Source organism: Hippopotamus amphibius, chromosome 10, assembly GCF_030028045.1.
Source record: "Hippopotamus amphibius kiboko isolate mHipAmp2 chromosome 10, mHipAmp2.hap2, whole genome shotgun sequence".
In the NCBI taxonomy this organism is placed as follows: domain Eukaryota; kingdom Metazoa; phylum Chordata; class Mammalia; order Artiodactyla; family Hippopotamidae; genus Hippopotamus; species Hippopotamus amphibius.
Window position 1 is genome coordinate 63,247,059 of NC_080195.1, and position 14,568 is coordinate 63,261,626.

The 14,568-nt window shown below is 37.4% G+C and overlaps 1 protein-coding gene across 12 annotated transcripts in view; it reads right to left on the reverse strand.

Moving 5' to 3' along the window:
* The window catches only part of BBX (BBX high mobility group box domain containing), a 268,773-nt gene that overhangs the window by 154,757 nt on the left and 99,448 nt on the right, over positions 1 to 14,568 (reverse strand). For 10 of the 12 annotated variants that reach the window (XM_057696547.1, XM_057696549.1, XM_057696545.1 and 7 more), the window contains one exon: positions 234 to 307. The exons of the other annotated variants lie outside the window; for them this stretch is intronic. The gene's annotated coding sequence lies outside the window, so the exon portion shown is untranslated. The remainder of the gene's footprint in view (positions 1 to 233; positions 308 to 14,568) is intronic. 12 annotated transcript variants of the gene reach the window in all.

Genomic DNA, 14,568 nt, shown 5'->3' on the forward strand with positions numbered 1-14,568 from the left:
TCATGATTTTAAAGGAAAACAACTTACTTGATGACAGAGATTAAAATGTCACTTTAAAAATACTAATAAAGTTGACAAGAAAAAATACACAATTATCACACTTCCCTGATCAATACGGAAGGTGAATCCATCAGATGGGAAAAAGTTGAGACCAGCTCTGATACCATATAGCTCTTGACTGCTTCACTGCTTCCAGGTAAGTAAGTAAGATGCACCTGTAATGCTGCTCTTACCGGTCAAGTCAAGACTTTCCATTGTGATTTCAATGGAACATCAGAACTTCCAGCTTCTGTGATGCAGCAGGATTCTGTGAAGGACCCATAGCAAAGTGATTAAAATGGTGAGCCACAAAGCCCTTTCAAACAAAATTGACACTTATTCTCCTTTAGCAAAATAATCCCTAAATAAGATGAATTAACAGCCAAGCAATAAAAATCAGGAAAATTATAGAACATCCCTCTGCTAACATTATTTAGGGAAAAAAGACCTAAAGTGTTTAATGTCAACTTTAATTTTACAAAAAGATAGTCACTAAAATTACTCAATAGGAATTCTGCAACTAAAGTCACAGAGACAAAGAATTATAAGCAATCACTTCTTAGCTTTTTGACTAAAATCAGGTGTAGAGAGATACAGGAGAATTCTCTGGAAAAACATGGAATTAAACTGACATCCTGACTAAACTCAAGTTATCTGAAATAACTGGCCCAACCCAACCAGTTAAGCTGTGGTTCAGATGTTAATATCTTATATTTTATCTTTTAAATGTTTTAAGGATAAGGAAAGAACCAAGATAGTTTTGTTTCTTTTTAATGTGGGGAGTGGGGGGAACACATACAAATAGAGAAAAGCTATTACTAAAAAATTACTTTCTAGCTACATATGATGAAATAAGTATAAGAAAGAGGATCAAAATCAACAAGAGTGGGCTTCCTAGGTGGCACAGTGGTTGAGAATACCCCTGCCAATGCAGGGGACACAGGTTCGATCCCTGGTCCAGGAAGATCCCACATGCCACGGAGCAACTAAGCCTGTGCGCCACAACTATTGAGCATGCGCTTTAGAGCCCGTGAGCCACAACTATTGAGCCCATGTGCTGCAACTACTGAAGCCCACGCGCCTAGAGCCTGTGCTCTGCAACAGGAGAAGCCACAGCAATGAGGAGCCCACGCACCACAACAAAGAGTTAGCCCCCACTCACCCGCAACTAAAAAGAAAGCCGGCGCACAGCAAAAAAGACCCAACACAACCAATAAAATAAATAAATAAATAAATAAATTTATTTTAAAAAATCAACAAGAGTGTACAAATTAAATGAACATTTTACATAATACTGCAAATATAGACAAAGTGCATCATTTTTTAAAAATTATTTCAGTTTCTGACACATTCATTTAGTTTCTCAAGGGCTTCGTGGTAATATTAAATTCACACTCAACTAAGAGAGACAATTTCCCACCCCCCTGCAGATTATGACAATATATTTCCTTACAATCAGTAGGTTATAACACTCTCTAGAAATCAGATATCACTTACTGGCTTATGACTTAATCAATACTATTAGTCACTTGACAGCGTGGCTAAAGTTTTTTTTCCCTAATCAGCCACTACAATATGGAATAACTGGCTGTTACACATTAAACATCAAAAATGTGTAATGAGTAATCCTAACTAGACTTAGATGATTCAGCTGTCACCCAGTGTTATGAGAGAAAACAATAGCTGGAAAGAATAAATAAAATATTAAACAATCTCACGTGGTCTCACACAAGATACTACTCATTCATCCACATTTTTTAAAACAAGGGTATGGATGAAAGAATAAATCCAGATCTTTGAAGAAAACTACAAAGGACACATATGAATACTTTCAAATTAAATGCCTATGTTTTTACCAAGGAAGTGTACAACTCCAAAAAGTGATTAAATAAATGGTATAAAAGTCTATTCTTAATTATCATAAACTAGGAAACTAACATTACTAAAACTGCTGCTTTAAGAAAATCACATACACCATCTCTTATATTTATTTCCAAACTTCTTCTTCATATAAATCCATAAAAGCCAGTATAGAGAAGAACCATTAAAATAAAAATTATGAAATAGGCAAAAATCATGAATATCTATAAATAACTGTCAAGTAAATAAACTGGCATAAACTAAAAAAACAAATATAATTAGTACTGCCAAAATTGGGAGAGGAGGGTCCAACATTAATTTTGATAGTGTGGGTTTAACTCTTATTTTGGTTTAGAGATTTGCTTATGTTTTAGTTTAAGAAGTGAGCGCATGCTATCTGAGAAATAGAATATGCTAATATATCCTATATACATAGGAGCTTTTAGGAGCTCAAAAATAAACTCTCACTAATCTTAAGGTACCCTTACAGATTTGTTATTTCTATAATCAAATATATACCCCCCCAAATGGACCATATCTATACTCTGATTACTGTTCAATAATTTATCTCCTGAGATACAAGTATCTATGGATAAAGTGAGGAGTAAGAGGAAGGTTAACTGTGTTGGTGAGTTTTAAAACTGTAACAAAGAAATCACGTTGGACTTCCCTGACTAGGAGGGGGGAGCCAGGGAATCAGCCACAGAACAGAGGTCACTTTCAAGGCTGAAGCTCCTGCTTGAGACAGACTCCTTTTGAGTTCTGACAGCCAAACTCAGAGACTCCAGATTCTATCTGCCTATTACAAATGCCCACATTAAGTAGCTTCAGAAAAGTAGTTTCAGCATAAGCTGTGCTGCATTTAAGTTACGAGCACTTTACGAAGTGCTTCGATTTGATGGAAATGGCTGGCTGTGTGGTGGGCAAGGAGGGGAAACGTCTGAAGGGTGAATACGACCCCGCAGAATGGTGACTTGCATGTGCTCTTAGAGCGAAGCCGACTCTCAGCTGAGCCGCCCTGCGCCTGCCTGTGTTCTCTGGGTCACCCTGTGGCTTCCTCTCAACCTTCACTTCCCATCCACACAGGGCCCTGGACTCCTGACTCTCCATGACTTAGCTCCTACTGTCTCATTAAGAACCTGCTCCTTAACCCAATCCTTTTCCCTTTCCAAGGCCCGTTTTCCACCCATAACACTGCCTCCCACACGAGGCACACCTAGCCAGGACTGACCTAGCACAGCTCAGGATTCCCTCTGAGAAACTTCGTCATGGCAGGTGGGAGAGCTAGCTTTTAATTATCTATTATTTACCTCTTAACCCCAAACAGGGCATCTGACTTGACATCTGAAAAACTCATCTTAAAGATCTGGCCTAAGCAACCACTGAAATATCCCGAAGCAACTGGCTTTCTGGCAGTTTACACATTGCTGCTTGGGGTACTACTATGTTTTAAAGCTTATTATACTAAAAAAGGTGAGGTGCCACTTCTTACAATGAGGCAGGCTCTCTCAGCAGTGTTAATGTCCAGCTTAACATTCAAAGGCACATGATGGCAAAATCCCCTTCTATGCCAACACTGTATGTTTTGCACCCTGATGTCACTACAACCTAGTCAGTGCAGAAGGGAATCCAGGCAACTATGTTGCCCACTTACATGGAAGAATACTTAATCCCCATGAATGACTGCTTTTCTGATGTTTTCATCAATTCTCTGGGTAATAGATTAAGCTTTAACTAACTCATTTTCATACATAACCCTAATTCAATCAAGCTCAATAAAAGTCATTCTGGACTGCAATTATTTGCTAAGGAACAATTACACTCAAATGAAAAAAAAACTTGCTGGGCATCATACAATGCACACTACAGATGCCCCTCCATCTATGGAGCCAGAAACCATAACAAAAAGAGCTAAACTGCTAGAAAAGGAAATAGATTCTCTTCCTCATCTTCCTGAAGATATTAACAGAATACTCATGATTTTACACCTGAAGAAAACAAAGTGGAGACCTCAAGAAAGCAAATTTTAAAATTATTATTTTCAATTATGCTTATGCTTTGAAAGAGGCTGCATTTCTAATCTAAGAGTAAGCATGACCTCTGAAAGCCAAAACAAGTCCAGATCACAAATAACAGTCTTACCACCCAGTCTTATGCTAAACCTTCCACTAGCTTCCTCCATTTCCCCAACCATATGTATTCCAATCACCACTTTACAGAGTAGGTGTTCTTAAAAGATTTTTCCTGTCTTAAAACTACTCCTTTAAATAAATACAACTCATATTTTCCTCAATTCACTCTTTTATACACTACATATTTACAAATAAAATGTAAAAGTTGTTTATAAATAAGCTTAAATACAAATGCTGAGCTCTTCCATGTAAATATATATTTGTAGTCTTCCCTGTCCTGTGTATGCATAAGGCCTCCTACTCACCCTACGACACTTAATATTCTTTTCATCTCCTCAATAGTAGCACCAGGCATATTACAAAATAATATAGTACAAAAATGCATATTGGCTGTTTTGCAATTTTGGCCAATGAATTCCATACCTCCGGTTACTGTGGTATATAAGAGGCCAAAGGATGTTTTTTTCTAAAAATGATAAGCTCAGGTTAAATCATTTGCTGGAATAAATTATATTTATGTACACAAAGATAATGCAGGGAAATACATAACACATATGCTTTTTAACAAAAGAGCTGTCTTTATTCACACTTTATATTGTCACTGTATTTTATGACAGTGACAATATAAAGTGTGAATAAAGACAGCTCTTTTCTTAAAATCACTCACCCTGCCTATCTTTATAGTTGAAGCTTAAACCACAACTATTTCACAGGCATTTCTGGCCAGGCACCAATCTTTAACAGAAATTACAAGTGTCAGCTATACTGAGAATGGAAATTTCTTAAAAGAAAATGCAAATCTGAAGTATCTTTTTATCACCTTCCCCACCCCCACGCTTGCATTTCCTCATGACCCAGACTCTTTCAGTTAAGAAACCTTAAACATAATAAAGGCAAAACAAGTCTTAAGAGTTCACTAGATACTAACAGCAAAGCAAAGTAACTACAAGTTATTACAGATCTGTTCATCTATTTGGAATTTCCAAAAAGGTGTTGGGAAACACCAGCAGGCAGAGATAGAAAACTCTAGCATTCACTGTTAGACACAGACCTCTTAAAATAAGATGAAAGATTTGGAAATTCTCTCCCCTTCAGTACTCAATATTGACCAATTATAAAACTATGCTTTAAAAACTTCCTTCCACCTATCTACATGCCAAGAGCACAGCGATACAAAAGGTATAATCTTTTACAGTTTGAAAAATTAATAATGACCTATTATGTATTAACACTGTAAAATGTATTATAAGAATTTTTGTCTTCTGGAAGCTGATGATCTAGTTGGGTAATCGCATACACACACAAACACAGTTACACAATAATAGAAATGTATAATATCAAAATGGTAAGCAAAGAATTCCCCAAAAGTTAGACTGCACAAAAGAATCTTCATGCAGGAAATGAATAAAGCTGCAACCTAAGGCACCAGCTACAAATTGCGATGTGGAGAAAGAGGATGGAGAAGGATGGCACCGGCACAGGCACAGACTGGGCCTCAGCTCAATACTGCAAAGAAGCATGCCGGAAGGGACAGGAGGCAAATCTGGTCAAAGTGCAGGGCTCACATCAGAAAGTGGAACATGAAATGCGGGCAAATGAGAAAGTAATGCAACTTGCTATTTTTTTCTCACCATAGTCTCCTAGACAGCAGAGCACAGCTAGCAGCATGGTGCTCTATAAAGCATGCTGAACTTAAGGCCAAGCTTGGATCTCTCCTTTACTTACTCCCCTGCAACTGTGGGCCAGTTCCTCAGGCTCTCTAAGCCTCCATTCCTCATCTGCAAAATCAGGGTAACAATTCCTACACCTCTAAAGGTTACCTTAAATTATTAGAAGATATTATAAACACAAAGGGCTTGGCATACAGAAGTGTTCAGCAAAAGTTAGTAAGCTCACCAGGGTTAAAACTATGTGGTAGCAAAGCATTTAATACAATAACATTGTGAACATGCTGAAGTTTGCTTTGAATATTCTCAGCATTTGGATACTAAGTAAATTGCTAGCTTTTCAAAAGGCAGATTTTGTTTTAATTTAGGTAGTTTTAACATATGTTTAATTCTGACAGTCTGAACAACCACTTTTTACTCCTACCAATTTCGAGCTACATTAGCTGATTTGATAATATGGATATTTTATTATAATGCTGATATGCCACAAGACTGTTGTTTCAGGGACCATGGTGGAACCATGAATTTCTGCAGTTTCCATAAGTAGAGATGGAAAATGAGTAGGCATTAGTCCAGTCAGATGGCTTGGCAGGGAGGCCCTGAATGACTCTTTTATACTCTCGTGAACTATATAAATGTGCCTTTGACCTTCTCAGGCAGGGGAAATTGCACATTTAAGGCAGAAAGAGTTTCACTTCCAGGAAGAGTATAAAAACACGCTTGCCAACAGCTATATGAGGAACACTGACAGGGAACCCCCAGGTACTTTGGGAAGACTCATTAGCTCTATCAAGCCACTGAGCTGGAAAATATAAGGTTAAGATAATCCCAGCCCTGTGGGATGTCACGCCTATGCATTGCTGTGGGTTAGCCCAAACAAACCTTGGCCAACACACTTGAGGAATTAGCCTGTATCTTTAGGGAGGGGCTCTGTGAGTGAAAGCCACTGGAGGAATCTCAGGACCGCCTTGTCCTCTGAGGTAAGTTCCTTTAATCAGCAATAATTCACAATATACAGAAAATCACAGACTTACTTACTTTAGTCCAGTCATTTGATTAAAAAAAGGAAGTCGGTTGTCAGCAATTTACATAATTCTAAATGGAAAATGTTCTGTCCTGAGAAGTAAAGGACACTAGTCTTTCCCTTTTTTCCTTTATTACTTAAATTGCACAGACAATTTTAAGAAATATAAACATAATTTTAAATTTTGTGGTACTAAAAAGCACATCTCTATTAAAATTTATACTGTTATCAAAAAACAAAAAACTATACTATCCAGAAAGAGACCCTGTCCCTTTCACGTGTGCCTAATCGATATCCAGCAAATAGCTCTGCAGCAGAAAGACTCTTGGTCCAGCTATGTTCATTGCAAGAACATTCCTCATGTGAAGACACAAAGGAGTCTGCTCAAAAATGATCCACGGTAAAGTGTTAACATGCTCCCTTTTGAAGTTATTTATTCACAAAGCAGTTATTCCTAGGACAAATATTACTATATAGTAATTAGCTACTTTAAACCAGAAAGACCCAAGAAACCTTCCTTTGAGGGAAACAGAGGAGTCCAATCACAACATGTCCATAGCAGAAACCAAGACAGATCCAAAAAGGTTCAGTGATTGGACAAAAGGCATTTAGCTGGTGTGTGGTCAAGCTGGACAACACCCCATGACTCCACACTGCTGCCCCTGTAAGGATGTGATGTTAGCCCCTACTAGACATTCCAGTCAGTCGTGGAATCACAGAATGCTGGAGGCAGTCTCAGGTCACGCAATTCAACCCTTCAACCACACAGCAAACTAGAGGCAGAGCTAGGCCAGAACCCAGAGCTCCCACTGTGGGTCAAGTGCACTGCCCCTATTGCACACTGCTCTTCTGGACTGTCATCAATCAGTCTGATCTGACAGCAGGTGGCTCCAGAACAGGTTACATTAGATCCCTATTCTTCCTCTGCCTTTCCATTGTAAACAGCAACATTCAGCTGGAAAAAGATAAACATTTGGCATAAAAAAGGGCCTAACTTCACTCTCAGGGTTGTCAGAGAGTGCTTCTTGGCTCTAAAACACTTTTCCCTTTCTAGTCTGAATGCAGAGAAAGACATCTTCTTGTTGCAGAAGTAAGCACACAAAATATTTCTTTGTGTTTCTAAATACTCTTATAAATACCTTGGAATAAAAAGTTAATGTTCAAAGTGCTTAAAAAAAAACAAAAACAAAAAGCTATGTTCGTTTACATGGGTGGAGGGGTAGTGAGTATATGGAAACTGTACTTTCCACCCAGTTTTGCTGTGAACCTAAAACTGCTCTAAAAAGTAAAGTTTATTAATTTTTTAAAAAGCTAATGTCTGGGGGGGACTCGAGGCGGGGGAGTCAAGGAAGGGAGGGAATACGGGGATATGTGTATAAAAACAGATGATTGAACCTGATGTACCCCCCAAAAAAAAAAAAAAAAAAGCTAATGTCAATTTACTTCATCCTAACAATATTAAAATTATATACTCACTAGTGAATGACAGGCCAATGCCAGTTGAGAATTTACAAACGGTAATTCTCCCTTAAATGCTCACTCCCACCAGAAACACCTAGTAACAATTAAATTTATGTCCTCCATTAAAACTAAGCCCATGCCCTGCAACAACCTCTGTACAGTATACATGCTCCACTGATCACTAATCCTCAATAAATGCCTCTGCTCCTATGGCAGTCATTTAAAGCAATATACAATATTTGGCTCAAATTAAGCCAATTCAAAACCAAAACAAAACAAAAAACAAAGGAAATATTAGTCCCACTGATAGACAAAGGGTTTATCCTTTGTGGCTAATTCCAGCATAGTGACCCTCAGAGCTCCGTGTTATATACCCTCAGAGGCCACCAATTACACGACTCAAGGTGAATGGTGACAGGTGTATGCCCCACAAAGATCTGTAACAGCCATGGTTCTTGATACCACTAATAAGTATTTTGAAATTTTAACTTTTTTTATACTTAAGAAAATCAGATTTTGTCACTTTTCAAGTTAAAAAGGAAATTCACTGTAGATGCCTTATTTAAATGGGAGAATAATCAGCCACAAAAGTATGTTTTTCTATACTGGCTTTTCTTAAGCAGACATTATAGACATGTATGCTTCTGCCTGCAAGGTATATGTGTATTTCCCATTTTCTGGTAAAAGCACTTTGATTCTTCAGAAAATACTCTACCTTCTCAAGGTCTATGTGCCTTGAGTGGGACTGACCTAATTCTAGTCAAGCCTCAGAGATAGAAATGTAACCCAGGCTTGGCCCATCGCTTATTCTATCTTCCTGAATGAGAAATGAGTGTGAAACCTGGATCGGGGCACCGCACACAAAATAAATAACAGGTATGTTAAGCTACATTATTACTAGTGTTTGAAGTGAGAGGAGAAAAGAAAGTAGAATGGTTTGCAGTTTTGTTGTAATAAGAGAGGAAAAAAACATAAAAAGTCGTGGACCACATATAAACACCTGAAAAGAAATGAAAGGGAATGCTGATTTATTTTACTTTATTTCAAATTCTAATTTCAATAAATTTATTCACACATTTTGGCACATCATGACATTCAGTAAGTCAAGATGTTTAAATTTTCAATCTGTACTCTTGTAGCACCAATTTTCTTTCAATTTATATTTCCTATTAAGAGAAGTTTCAGGTTTCAACCAAAACTCTGAAAAACTGGATAATGTTAATGTGACTTCTAAAACCAGTGCTAAGGGCATTTCAAATGCCTTAGAATTTGTGATATATGCCATTATACTTAAGTGAACAGTGCACATAATTCATTCTCCATGCCTGAAATTATATATTTTTTTCTTATATTTAGGAGAAGGGGAAAAAAACATGGAATAGTTGGGAATACGTGCTTTGCTTTAGTGAGAGTTACCATACAAATTTCTGGAAAAATAACCAATTTTTAAAGAACTAAAGTAAAATATAATGACATGAAAGCTACTCTGAATATAATTTTTTAATTGAGGTAAAACTGGTATATAATATTAAATAAACTTCAGGTGTATAAAATTATAAATCAACATTTACAAAGTAGTCACTACAGTAAGTCTAGTTAGCCATCCATCCCCACACAGTTGATCTCCTCTACCCATTTCATCATACACCCAACAACTTTCCCCTCTGGTATCCACGAATCTGTTCTCTGTGTCTGTGATTTTGTTTTTGTTTTGCTTATCATTTATTTTATTTTTTAGATTCCACATGTAAGAAAAATCATACATTACTTGTCTTTGTCTGACTTACTTCACTTACCATAATACCCTATAGGTAACCACGTTGTAATGAGTGGCAAATTCAATGAATGAATTTCACATTGTTTTTTGTTATGGCTGCATAGTATTCCAGTGTGTGTGTGTCTCTGTGTGTGTGTGTGTGTGTGTGCACCTGTGTGTGAGATGTTCTTTATTCATTCATTCATTGGTGGATACTTAAGCTGTTTCCACACCTTGGCTATAGTAAACAATGCTGCAATGAATGCAGGGGTGCATATATCTCTTTGAATTAATGTTTCTCTATCCAGATAAATATCCAGAAGTAGAATAACTGGATCATATGGTAGTTCTGTTCTTAATTTTCTGAGGACTCTCTATACTGTTCTGCATATACTGTTGCACCAATTTACATTCCTACCAACAGCATATAAGGGTTCCCCCCTTTTCTCCATATTCTCTTCAATATTTATTATTTCTTGTCTTTTTGAGAACAGCCTGAATATGAATTTTAAAGGGAATCTTCTTTGCAACCTAAGTCACTTTTATAGGTAGGAACAGTCACAAAGAACCAAAGAGTTGAGTATCATACAATGTATCAGAAATCATTTTCTTCATAAATCTCTCATACCAGTTTACTTGACCCAGGACTTTCACACAAGTTGACAATAATACACATGATATGTTCATATATGAACAAACGCACACAACCTCAACTCCAAAGTGCTGAATTCTATCATTGCAGAGAGTCCTTGCTATAATTTAAAAGCAACAACACAAGCACTTGTTTCTTACTTTGGAGGTAAGATAGATACAAAGAAAGAAGTACCATTTAAATGTAAATTCAGACCTAGGATATATTTCCAAACATTAGTTATACCAAGGAGGCTTTTACAGTGTTCTGTAAATGTCAAACCCTGCTTCGACAACACAGTTAAAACTTCAATTACTCTACTTGGGGGTGAACAGTAACAAAAGAAGAGTAATATGTCTCAGATTCTGATTTTGGAATGTGGTTCACAGTCTTCAAAACATCAAAAGTTTCACATAATGAATCTCAGGGAACCCTCAAGATATAGTCTAAGATACAGACTTGAATAGAAGTCTATTTATTTATAATAAAATGTGCAACACAGTTCAACACTGTAGCTAACAAGATGGTCTTAATACACTAATTAGCTTCCTTTTATCCCGTACTCCACTCCCATTCCCCCTCCTCCCTCCATTTTATTGACTTTTCTCCTTCCAGTTTTATTGAGATATAATTAACATGCAGCACTGTATAAGTGTAAGGTACAGCATAATGGTTTGCCTTATATACATCATGAAATGATTATCACAGTAAGTTTAAGCAACATCCATCATCTCATACAGACATGAAATTAAAGAAATGGAAAAAAATTTTTTTCCTTGTGATGAGAACTCAGTATTTATTCTCTTAACAACTTTCACATAGAACATAGAACAGTGTTAACTGTATTTGGCATGTTATATACTATATTCCTAGTGATACATTATTTCTGTACATTTCAAAATGATCTCCATGGTAAATTAAGCTACTATATGTCCCCCATACAAGGATATTATACAGTTACTGACTATATTCCCCATTGTATACATTTCATACCCATGACATTTATTTTGCAACTGGAAGTTTGTACCTCCATCTCCCTCACCTATTTCCTTCCTCTCCCCAAGCCCCTCCCCTCTGGCAACCACCTTCTTGTTCTCTGTACCTATAACTGCTTCTGTTTTGTTATGTTCATTTGTTTCGTTTTTTAGATTCCACATATTAGTGAAATCATACACTGTTTGTCTTTGTCTCACTTATTTTACTCAGCATAATACCCTCTAGGTCCATCTATGTTATTGCAAATGTCAAGATTTCATTCTTTTTTATGGCTAATATTCCATTCAGCCCCTCTCTGTCTTTACACTGGAGCATATAGTCCATTTGTGTTTAATGTAACTATTAATAGGTATGTACTTACTGCCATTTTGTTCATTGCTTTGGGGTTGTTTTTAAAGTTCTCTGTTCCTTTCTTCTTTTGCTCTCTTCCTTGTGATATAACTAACTTCAGCACTATGTTTGATTCTTTTTTTTACATATTTCACATTTTTTGTTTCTGTATGACTTGACTAATTCTTGTAGATATAAATGATTTTACTTCTTTTGTCCTGTAACCTTCTTACTAGCTTTCTATGTGGCTGATTTATGATCTTTACCATATATTTGCCTTTACCAATGAGCTTTCTCTTTCGTAATTTTCATGTTTCTAGTTGTAGCCTTTCTTTTTCGATAAGAGAAGTCCCTTTAACATTTCTTGTAAAGCTGGTTTGGCGCTGAACTCCGTTGGCTTTTGCTTGTCTGTAAAACTTTTTATCTCTCTATCAAATCTAAATAAAAAGTCTTGCCAGGTATTCTTGGTTGTAGATTTTTCCCCTTTCATTACTCTAAATATATTGTTTCACTCCCTTATGGTCTGCAGAGTTTCTACTGAAAAGTCAGCTGACAGTCTTATGGGAGTTCCCTTGTACCCAACTTGTTGCTTTTCCCTTGCAGCTTTTAATAGTCACTCTTTATCTTTAAACCTGCTTGGGGGTCTGTGCTTCCTGGACCTAGATGTGTTGCCTTTCCCAGGTTAGGGAAATTTTCATCTATTATGCTTCCAAATATGCTCTCTGCCCCTTTCTCTCTCTCTTCTCCTTCAGGGACCCCTATAATGTGAATGTTAGTAGGCTCATTGTCCCAATGGTCTCTTTTAAACTGTCCTCATTTCTTTTCATACTTCTTCTGTTCAGCTTCAGTTCAGATTTCCATTACTGTCTTCCAGCTCGCTGATCTGTTTCTCTGTATCATTTAGTCTACTGTTGATTCCTTCTAGTGTATTTTTCATTCATCTATTGTATTCTTCATCTCTGTTTGGTGGCTCTTTATATATTCCTTTTGGTAATAAAGTCTAACTTCTCGCTCTGTGCATCCATTTTTCTCCCTCGTTCTTTGACCATCTTTATGATCACTACCCTGAACTCTTTCTCAAGTAGACTGCCTATCTCTGCTTCACTCAGTCCTTCTTCTAGGGCTTTAGCATTCTCCTTTGTTTTGAACATATTCCTCTGTCACCTCATTTTGGCCTACTATGCTATTTTTATTTCTGTGTATTTGGTTAAGCTGGCTTATGTTTCCTGACCTAGCAGAAGTGGCCTTTTGTAGGAGACATCCTTTGTGTTTCAGCAGAACACTCCCCCCTGGTCATCAGAGCTATATGCTCTGGGGTGCCCCCTGTGGGGGCTGCATGGGTCCTTCTCTTGTAGCTGGCTGACTACTGTGGGCAGTCTGGTAGGTGTGGCTGGCCCCTGCTTTGGTTGGTTGCCAGGCTCTATCTTATTTGGAGGATGCCACTCCCTCAAAGCAATCATTTTAATGCACTTACTGAGTATTTTGAGTATAATTTTACACAGAACTGAGAATGGTACCTCAGATAAACAGAGGTAGAGGAGAGGAAAGATGCTATTAAGAGGAAAATCTCTTTTGAATTTCTAATATGAGAACTCAAATAATTATTTTCTTCTATTTATTTCCTGAGCTATATTTGGTGTGTTTTTTTTCCCCTCAGAGCAAAATAAAGTTGAAGTTTCACCTCTCTGCCCACCTCACCCTCAACACCACCTTAAACTTGGGTCACCCAACATCTGGTAAAGAGGATGGTGGGAACTGGGGCAGGAAGAGAGAAGGAGTTGCTAAGGCTAATGTGTAAACCTGACAATACCCAACGTACCACATGATATATCTTTCAGAGACTACAAAACAGCTGCAAGCCATCTAAATTTCAATGTATAAGGTTCCCAAAAAAAACATAGTTTCTGTCCCATGAACACTCAACTACACAGCAAAGAGTCTCAACAAACACACAGAACTATTTGCTTATGTGTGACATAAAGATTTAAAATCAGAAAAAGAAAAGTATTATAGAATTGGTCCTAAGCAAAATTAAAGCTGAGGGGACTTCCCTGGTGGTCCAGTGACTAAGACTCCCCGCTCCCAATGAAGGGGGCCCGGGTTTGATCCCTGGTCAAGGAACTAAGATCCCACATACTGCAACTACTGAGCCTGCATGCTGCAACAAAGACTCAGCACAGCCAAAATAAATTTAAAAAAAAAGCTGAGGTTTGGTGTCCTCAAACTTTCTTCACAAGTCTTCTCCCCTTCCCCAAAGATTCCTCAGGCCATCACAGGTACTAGCAGGTTACACTCCATCATCCTCCACATCAAAACCTACTTTTACATCAGTGATTGAGAATGTTTACCAAGTAGGAAAATTTGCGTGGTAACAAGCATTACGTCCAAGTAAAAAATAGCCAACTGTGGAGTAATAAGAGTAGGTAACATGAAAGCACACACACAAACTTATAAGTAACCATCGTGATCTTCTCTTTATCTGCTTTTATATCACTGAAATGTAACACTTACAGTCTAAACGGAGTAGCATCAATGGGATGAATAAAAAAAGTTGGAGAGTAGCAAATAGGGGATCCCTACCTTAACTGAAAAGTATGTAAAATGACTTAGGACGACGAGTCAGCAGCGTAAAGTACTCAAAAGGAAATAGAATTTAGTAGAACTACGCCGTC